This window comes from Petaurus breviceps, unplaced genomic scaffold, assembly GCF_028583685.1.
Source record: "Petaurus breviceps papuanus isolate PSGF00001 unplaced genomic scaffold, PetGlider_PUasm1.0 99, whole genome shotgun sequence".
Taxonomy (NCBI): domain Eukaryota; kingdom Metazoa; phylum Chordata; class Mammalia; order Diprotodontia; family Petauridae; genus Petaurus; species Petaurus breviceps.
In genome coordinates this window covers 22103186-22111433 of record NW_027187465.1, presented here as the reverse complement: position 1 = coordinate 22111433, position 8248 = coordinate 22103186, and positions in this window count along the sequence as shown.

Here is an 8248-nt window from a genome sequence, read left to right as displayed (position 1 = left end):
CCCAGCTCTGACATTCCCTGTTCTAAGGCCCCTCCCAGCTCTGACATCCCCTATTCTAAGGCCCCTCCCAGCTCTGGTATTCTCTTTTCCAAGGTCCCTCCCATTTCTGACATTCTGTGTTCCAAAGTCCTTCTGGGCCTATGATTCTTAGTCAGTTTGGTATTAAACACAGTAACAGAACAACAGCAGTCTTGCCCATGGCCTCTCTGCTATAAATAGATGTCTGAACGCGCCTATAACAACCTGAAAGGTGATTTGAATTCCCTTCTTGCTGTGATGGTAAGAACACTGGCTTGGCCATCAGAGAACCTGTGCTGTTCTGGGCCTGTGTGACCCTGGACGAATCCTTTCTTCTTTCTGGGCTATAGATTTCCACTCTCTAACAGGAAGATGGTGGGCCAGACTCTCTTCCAGGTATGTTATGCCATAAATCCATCGTAAGCCTTGCAGAGCAGGCCCTGATTCCCATCTTTGAAGATCTAGCCTCAGATAGCTGAGATGAAAATAAAACTAGGTTGCTCTCTGGCGAGTAGACCCCTGGTAGGAGTGGGACATGTGCCATGTATTTCTTCAGTCCTTTCCTGGTTCCCCTCTCTTACTCTTGCTTCCTCTCTGAGGGCAAACTCCTTGGCCTCTCTGAGCGGGGGAATTCCAGTCAGAAGGTCCCAAAGGTCCTGTGCTCAGAGAGTGGAGCAGAAGCGTGCCCTACTTAGTAAAATTCATCTTTTAAATTAAAAAAAAAATCATAGATATGATCAGCTTGTGATGGGAGAGGCCTGCCGAGAGCCTACAGGACCTAGGGGTGCTTCAGGTGGAGGGGACAGTGGCACCAGAGAGGAAAGCGAAGCTGCGTTTGGTCTCTGCCTCAGAACCAATCAGCATGACCTCTGAGGTGACAGTCACCAGAGGATGGGACTGGACTCCTTCATCTCTGGGCTCCTTATCCCCTGATCCTAGGGAAAACTTCCAGCTTCAGTCCCATCTTAGACAAAGGCCATCTTAGCTATGGGGTAGAAGAAATAATAATAGTTAATAATGAATAGTTATGAGATAGGAAGAGAACTGGACTCAAAATCAGAGGACCCTGTTTCAAATTCTGCCACCGACACTTAATGGTGTGACCTGGGCAAGTCATTTCACCCATCTGGGCCTCAGTTTCCCCTCCTGTAAAATGAGGGGTTGTACTCTGAGGTCCCTCTAAGCCTAAATCTTCCATCTTTGATGGACATCTACCTCTCCCCAGATTGATGCCGATGCAGCCGTCCCAGTAGGGTTAGGACAACGGCAACAATGTTATCGTGTGTTAGCTTGTATTTATAGACAGCTTTAAGGTTCACAGAACACGTGACAAATAGGATCTCATTTTATAAGATAATGACTCAAACCACATGGTTCCACAAGGTAGGGTTGACTGGATGCCCTAATTAGGCTCTGTGCTGGTGGGGGAAAGGGGAAAAGGTCAAGTGGAAAGCACTGGGGCTAGGAACCTGGGGTTTCTAGTTCCAGCTTGGCCCTTGACTATCCATGGGGATCCTGGGCTAGTTGCTAAGTGCTCTATATCTGGGTTTGCCCATCTGGAAAAGGAGAATCTATGTTTTATTTTTTGCCTTTAACCAGATTCTTACTTCCTCCCAGCCCTCCTCCACACTTATCCCACAAAAATACTGCATCAGGGGACTTGGGGTTCAAAGCCCAGCCTTGCCACTTGTTACCTGTCTCAACCCCTCTGGGACTCACTTGGCCCATATGGCCTTTGAGGCTCCTTGTGGTTCTGAATCTGTGATCTTAAATCAATTTCTAAGCCCGTTAGACAGGAGTCAAGTGTCCTGTTAGATTTGTGCCCTTCCTGGGCACCCAGCACAGTGCCACTGGCCCCATAGGTGATCCACAAAGAGCCCATCGATTGAATTGGCCTCACACAGAATCTCAGAACTCATCAGTTAGTTTAGCCTTACCAGGCACCCCTTCTACAATCTGTCTGACATGATTAACCTGTCTCTGATTGAAATCCTTCAATAAGGGGGATCCATTACCACCCACTCTGGACAGCTTTCATTGCTGGGAAATCCTTCTTCTGATTTCCACCCTTCTCCTGGTTCTGCCCTCCAGGATTAAACCGAGCAATAATGACTAGACAGTGAATCCCATCCTTCTTCCCTTTGATGGCAGCTGAATAGCGGAAGTAGTCCTCATGCCTTTCTCTCAGGTGTCCTCTGGGACAATGGTTCCTCACCTGCAATCAGACCAGTTGGCCCAAACCCTTGGGAAGGCATTTGATCAGTTTGCCAGGAAAGGGAAAATTTATGATTCTGTGCCTTTTAAAAATTATGCCTGGACTTTCCCTGGTATGTTGACAATGCCTTGGAAGAAAGGGGGGAGCAGACGTGAGAGAATCTATGCATGGGGAGGGCCAGGTAAATGGGGAGCTGTCTAACCAAGCCCTCTGACATAAAGGATGAAGATACATCTCAGGTCCCAGCAGAACAGTCTCCTTGGTTCTTGGGGCCCCCTCTTGAAGGCCTGCTGAGCCTTGGCAAGATTGGACCAAAGTGGTCCAATCAAGTTACATCCCTTCATCCCCTGTCAAATCCCTTAGGTGGGTCAATGATTCATTCCACACACTCCATGAGAAACTTATTTTTGAGGGGGTGGGAGAGAAAGTGCTAACAGCTTACAGAAAAGCCGCTTTTTTTCAGTCTCTGCTGAGTGGGAGCTCGGGGAGCGATTCGGGCCTCATCGAGCCAGCAGGTACCCGAGTGGCACTAAGCTCCTTCTAGCTCCAGAAAAAGGGCCTTTTCATCTTCCACGAGGAAGATTATTATACAGAACAGTTAGGTATCGGAGTAGCGTCTGGAAGGTCTCCAGCTACCATACTTCCCTTCAAATAAAAGCAGCTAATTAACATTATTCTTTAATTATTGCCTTTATCAACAAGGGGTCTGATTTGTACCAGCAGGGTTGTTGCTTTTGCTTAAACTACCCAAGTGAATGCTTCAGCCCCTGTTGCTTTTGAAATGAATTTAATGTCATCTGCCCATTGTCACTTAATGGGGACGCTTGGGTAATGATTGTACGAGTAACTCTGTTAGCAACCCTGCAAGCATGTAATTTAGCCCCTTAGGCAAAAGCACTTTTGAAATCTCTGGATAGTTTTGAACTCTCTGTTCTTAATTAAATATGCAATTTTTCACGGTAACCAGGTTAATTCTTTTCAGTTGTGTTGTAATGCTGTTAGGAATTTTCATCGTTCTTATTAAACATTATTCAGGCATTGTGAATTCCGTAATTAAAAAAAATGAAAAGAACAAAGCTTGATTCACTCCTTTCTTTTTCCCCTGGTTAATTTATCAAATGAATTTTGCAAAAAAAAAATAAAAAATAAAAAAATTCCTCTCTCTCCTGTCCCCAGACAGTGTGGCAAGTATTTTAAAGGGGAAGGATTTAATTGCCCTGTAGGGATTGGTGGGTTATGAAGGATTTGGCTATTTGATTAGTAAACCCAATTGGGAATGCCTTAATGCTCCGCGATCTTAAAAGTTGTCTGATTGTTCCTCTCTCCAAGGATGGGGTTTTTTTTATCCTTTTTGCTATGTAGAGCATCAACTTCACACAAGTGTGATTATTAGATACTGAGGAAAGTGGGGGATGGAGGTTTTACTTTACTTTAAATTGGTGATCTTGGGAGGGGCTTTTTTCCTCTTATTCCCTTGACTGGGGGAAAGAGGGAGAAAGAAAGAAAAAGGGGGAGCTTTGTGAACAACAGATAAGAGGAAGGGTGGGAGTGAACAGAGTGAGGGGGGAGCTAGTCAAGATTTGGTGTTTGGTGTTGTGGGTTGTCTTCAACTCAAAGGGAAGAAGGATCAGACTCACTAGCCCTTATTACTCAGTTGAACTCTGAAGGGCAGAAATAGACATAAAAGGGTAGAAATTATAGGAAGGATTTCCCAGTAACCAGAGCTATCCAGGGCAGAGGCAGGTTGATCATATCAGGCAGATTGTGGAAAGGGGTGCCTGGTCAGGCTGGACTAACTGATCGATTCTGAGATTCCATATGAGGTCATTGCAGTCCTTTGTGGATCACCCATGGGATGAGTGATACTGTGCTGGGCACCCAGAAAGGGCACAAATCCAGCAAAATACTTGACTCCTCTCTAAGGACTTGGAGATAGATTTAAGGTTGCAGATTTAGAGTCATGATCCCATTTGGGGTTGTCTTGGCAAAAATATCCAGAGTGGCTTGCCATTTCCTTTTCCAGGCTCATTTTACAGATGAGGAAACTGAGGCCAACACGGTAAAGTGACTTGTGGGTTCACTTATATAGAGCTAGAAGTGACCTTTGAGATTGTCTAGGTCATTCTCCCTTTTTTGAATGAGGAAATGGGGACTCAGAAGCAGGCAGTTACCAAATCTTGTGATTTCTACCTTCTCGTGTGTGTCCCCATTCTCATGACAGCCATCTTTGTCCAGTCCTTCATTGACTCCCACCTGGACTTTGTACATGTTCTCTGTAGATTTTCCTGCCTCAAGTCTCCACTCACTTCAATCCATCCTCCAATCAGCTGCCAGGATGGTTTTCCCAAAGTGTAAGTCTGGCCAATCCTGGCCAACCCCCTCCTCCCCGACTCAGAAATCTCCTGTGAGTCCTCGTTGCTTCCAGACTTAACTATCAAGTGCTTTTGTTTGATGCCTAAAACCATAGCCTGGCTTCTTCTTGTCTCTCTAGTTATCTTATTCTCTCTTACCTTCCACACGTTCCATGAGCCGTCTGCACACTTGGTACTTCGTTCCTCCCTCTCTGTACCTCTGTCACTCATGGCTCTTTGTGCCTGAAATGCCCTGGCTCCTCTCCTGGATCCCTTCATTAAGTCTCATCTCAAATCTGAGCTTCTGCAGGAGGCCTTTCCTGTTCTTCCCCCCAGGTCCCCACCCCCTAATTCCTTTGCCTCTCAGTTTATATTCTGTCTATTCTGTACTGGGCAGCTAGATGGTGTAGTGGATAAAGTGATGGGCCTGGAGTCAGGAAGACCTGAGTTCAAATCTTGCCTTAGATACTTAATAGATGTATGACTGTCAGCAAATCACAATCTTTCTCAGCCTCAGTGTTCTCATCTGTAAAATAGGAAGAATAATAATAGTGCCTGTCTTATTGAATTTTGAGTAGGGAACATTTGTAAAATACTTTGTAAAACTTAAAGCACTCTATAGATGCCCTAACATATTATTTATATACATACATGTTCACTCATATATTTTTGTACATACATATGTATTGTGAATGTACATTGGTAGGAGTTTCCTCATCAAGAGTAACTTTGACAGAGATTTCAGGGAGGGCATACCAGGTGAAGGAACTGTTGTGAATAAAGGTATGGAGGCAAGAAAGTATGGAGGGAAGATGTATTCAGGGAATGTCAAGTGAGCTGCTTTTGAGGGAGGGAGTTTAAGGCACTTGTAAGAGAATCTCTATGCTTCAAATCCTTTGCTTTTGCCTCTTTTAATCCCTCATTTCCTTAAGTGAGATCAACTGCAATGATATTTGCAAAGTACTTAACACAGCCTACACAGTAGGCATTTAATAAGCGCTCATTCTATTCCACTGTGGTTCAAGTACCACTTTCTCCTGGAGGCCTCTTTTGCCGCCCCCCTTTTCTCTACTGCTCCAAATTACCTCCTATCTCTTTTGTGTGCATTTTCTATGTACTTACCTGGGTCTATGTAGTCTCTCCCCCAAACCCCTTAGAATATAAACTCTTTGAGGACAAAGACTGTTTCATTTTGTCTTTGTATCCCTAGTGCTTAGCTCAGGACCCAACGCATAGTAGCTTATTGATCTATTGATTTGATTGACTGAGGAATTATGGGTAGAAAGCTAATTTGGGACCGAGTGGGAGAAGCTCTAAATGGGCCAGGCTGAAGAGTGTGAGTATAATTCAGTAGGCAGTGGGGAGCCATTGATTGTCTTTGAGTCGAGAAATGATACGGTCAGAGTTGTGCTTTAGGAAGATCAATCTAGCAGGGTGGTTTGGATGACCCAGAGAAGGAAAAGGCTGGCAGCAAGGACACCAATGAGGAGGCTTTTGCATTGGTTGAAGAAAAAAGTAATGAGAGTCACAGCTAGGTGAGTGGCAAGGGGAGGGGAGCAAAGGAGACAGATGAGAGCCATTGAGGAGATAGAATCCCAGGGCTTGGCAAGTGGCTGAAGCCAATGAACATTTATTAAACCCTCCTATAAACAAGGCCCCATGTCCTTTAAGTGGGTTTGACTCCTGCAATTGGCGTCTGCTGTATAATATCTCTACTCGTGCATTGGAGCCTGCAAGTGGGCAACATTACTGTTCAGTAAAGATTTATGAAGCATCTATTATGTATGGAGGTTTATCAGAGAGAAACAAAATGGAATCCTCGATAGAGTGCAGGGCTGTATTCAAGTCCTGACTGTGAAGCATAAAGGGGGCGTGATTCTGGGTGAGTCAATTAACCTCCATGAGCCTGACAGCTTTCTAATGCTAGGGTAATAAATGGGTCGCATCTGCCTCCAATTGGAGGGGGTACCTAGACCTATGGAACCTCTCAGAACCCTGGACAGCTCTCTGAGACTGAGTTGTAGAGAAAGTACATTGGGAGAGGGTCAGAGACACAGACAGAATGACAAGAGAGATATAAGCAGAGAGACAAGAGTGAGTGCTTTCCTCACTGGGAGCTCCCTATACCCATGAAATCACAGGTCTGATCCTTTATATAGGTATGTACATAGATACATATATTTTCTTCCTATATATTTTTGTCAAGAGAATTCCTTCATTGGGAATTCTCTATATCAATGAAAAACAGGGTCAGACCACATCCCATATATAATATCTATCCATCCATCCACCTACACACTCACCTATCTATTACCTATCTCTATTATATATGTATATGTGTATATAGGCATTTATACATGTATGTATATATACATGTGTATATATATATATATATATATACATACACTATATATTATGTATGCCTCCCATCTCTGACATCCTAAGGCCCTTCCCAGCTCTGACATTCCATGTTCTAAGAGTTCAGTCTTGACATGTTCAGTCTTGACAGTCCTTGGATTTTTGCCTATTTATTTTGGTTTTTAAGACTAGGTCTCCCAGTTTCATCCAGGATGAAGTATACCATCTGCTCCAGCTCAGAAGTTCTGTCTAGACCTACTTCTGACCTAGGTTGGTTCTGTCTTTAGGCAGCATTATGGGATCCTGGTAATGGGGCCCATGTTAGTGGCAGACCTAGTGCAGGCAAATGATCTACTTTAATCCTACTGCAGTTTGGAACTCCCAAGCCCAAGGAATCCACCAGCCTCAGCTTCCCTGGAATCTGGGGTAACAAGCATGTGCCACCAATGCCAGCTCTGTCTGTCCTTCTAGGAGCCCCCAATCCCTGATATTCTTTCTCATCTGTTCTAATACCAACCAATAATTATTTATCGAATGCCTTTCTGTGGCTAGCACTATGGTAGGAGTTGTTGAGGATACATCATTGCATCGAGGAGACCGGTCATTCAGAAAGAGCCTAGATAATCAAATGATGTTGTATAATTCAAGCCTGGCTTGTGTGGTAATGCCTGTAAGCATTGTAGGAATTCCTTGGATGGTGGATTAAACCTCTGCTGGACTTGGCAGAGAAAGCCTTGTGTAAAAAAATGGGTTATGAGCTAATCTTCGAAGAAAGTGTGGTATTTTAAGAACAGCAGAAGAGTTGGGTATTCCAAATGGGGACAACTGGTAAGGCTGAGTATTCCAGGTAGGGACAATTGCTAAAGATGGGTATTCTGAATGGGGACAGCTGGTAAGATCAGGTATTCCAGGTAGGGACAATTGCTAAGGTGGGTATTCTGAATGGGGACAGCTGGTAAGGTTGGGTATTCCAAATAGGGACAGTTGCTGAGGTTGGGTATTCCAAATCTGGACAACTTGTAAGGTTAGGTATTCTAAATAGGGAGAGTTGCTAAGTTTGGGTATTCCAAATGGGGATAATTGAAGGAGAGAAGGTAGAGAGGAAGAAACTCCACTTGTGGAGGAGACAATGAAGGGAATAGACAGACGCAGCTAAAGTTTTGGTAAAGAATAAGAGAGATGACCTGATAGGTCAGTTGATAACATTACCCCCATGGAGTCTGTGGGTAGATTTTGAGGGTCCATGGACTTGCATGGGAAAAAAATATTAAATGTTTTTCACTGGCTTCTAACTGAAATTTAGTGT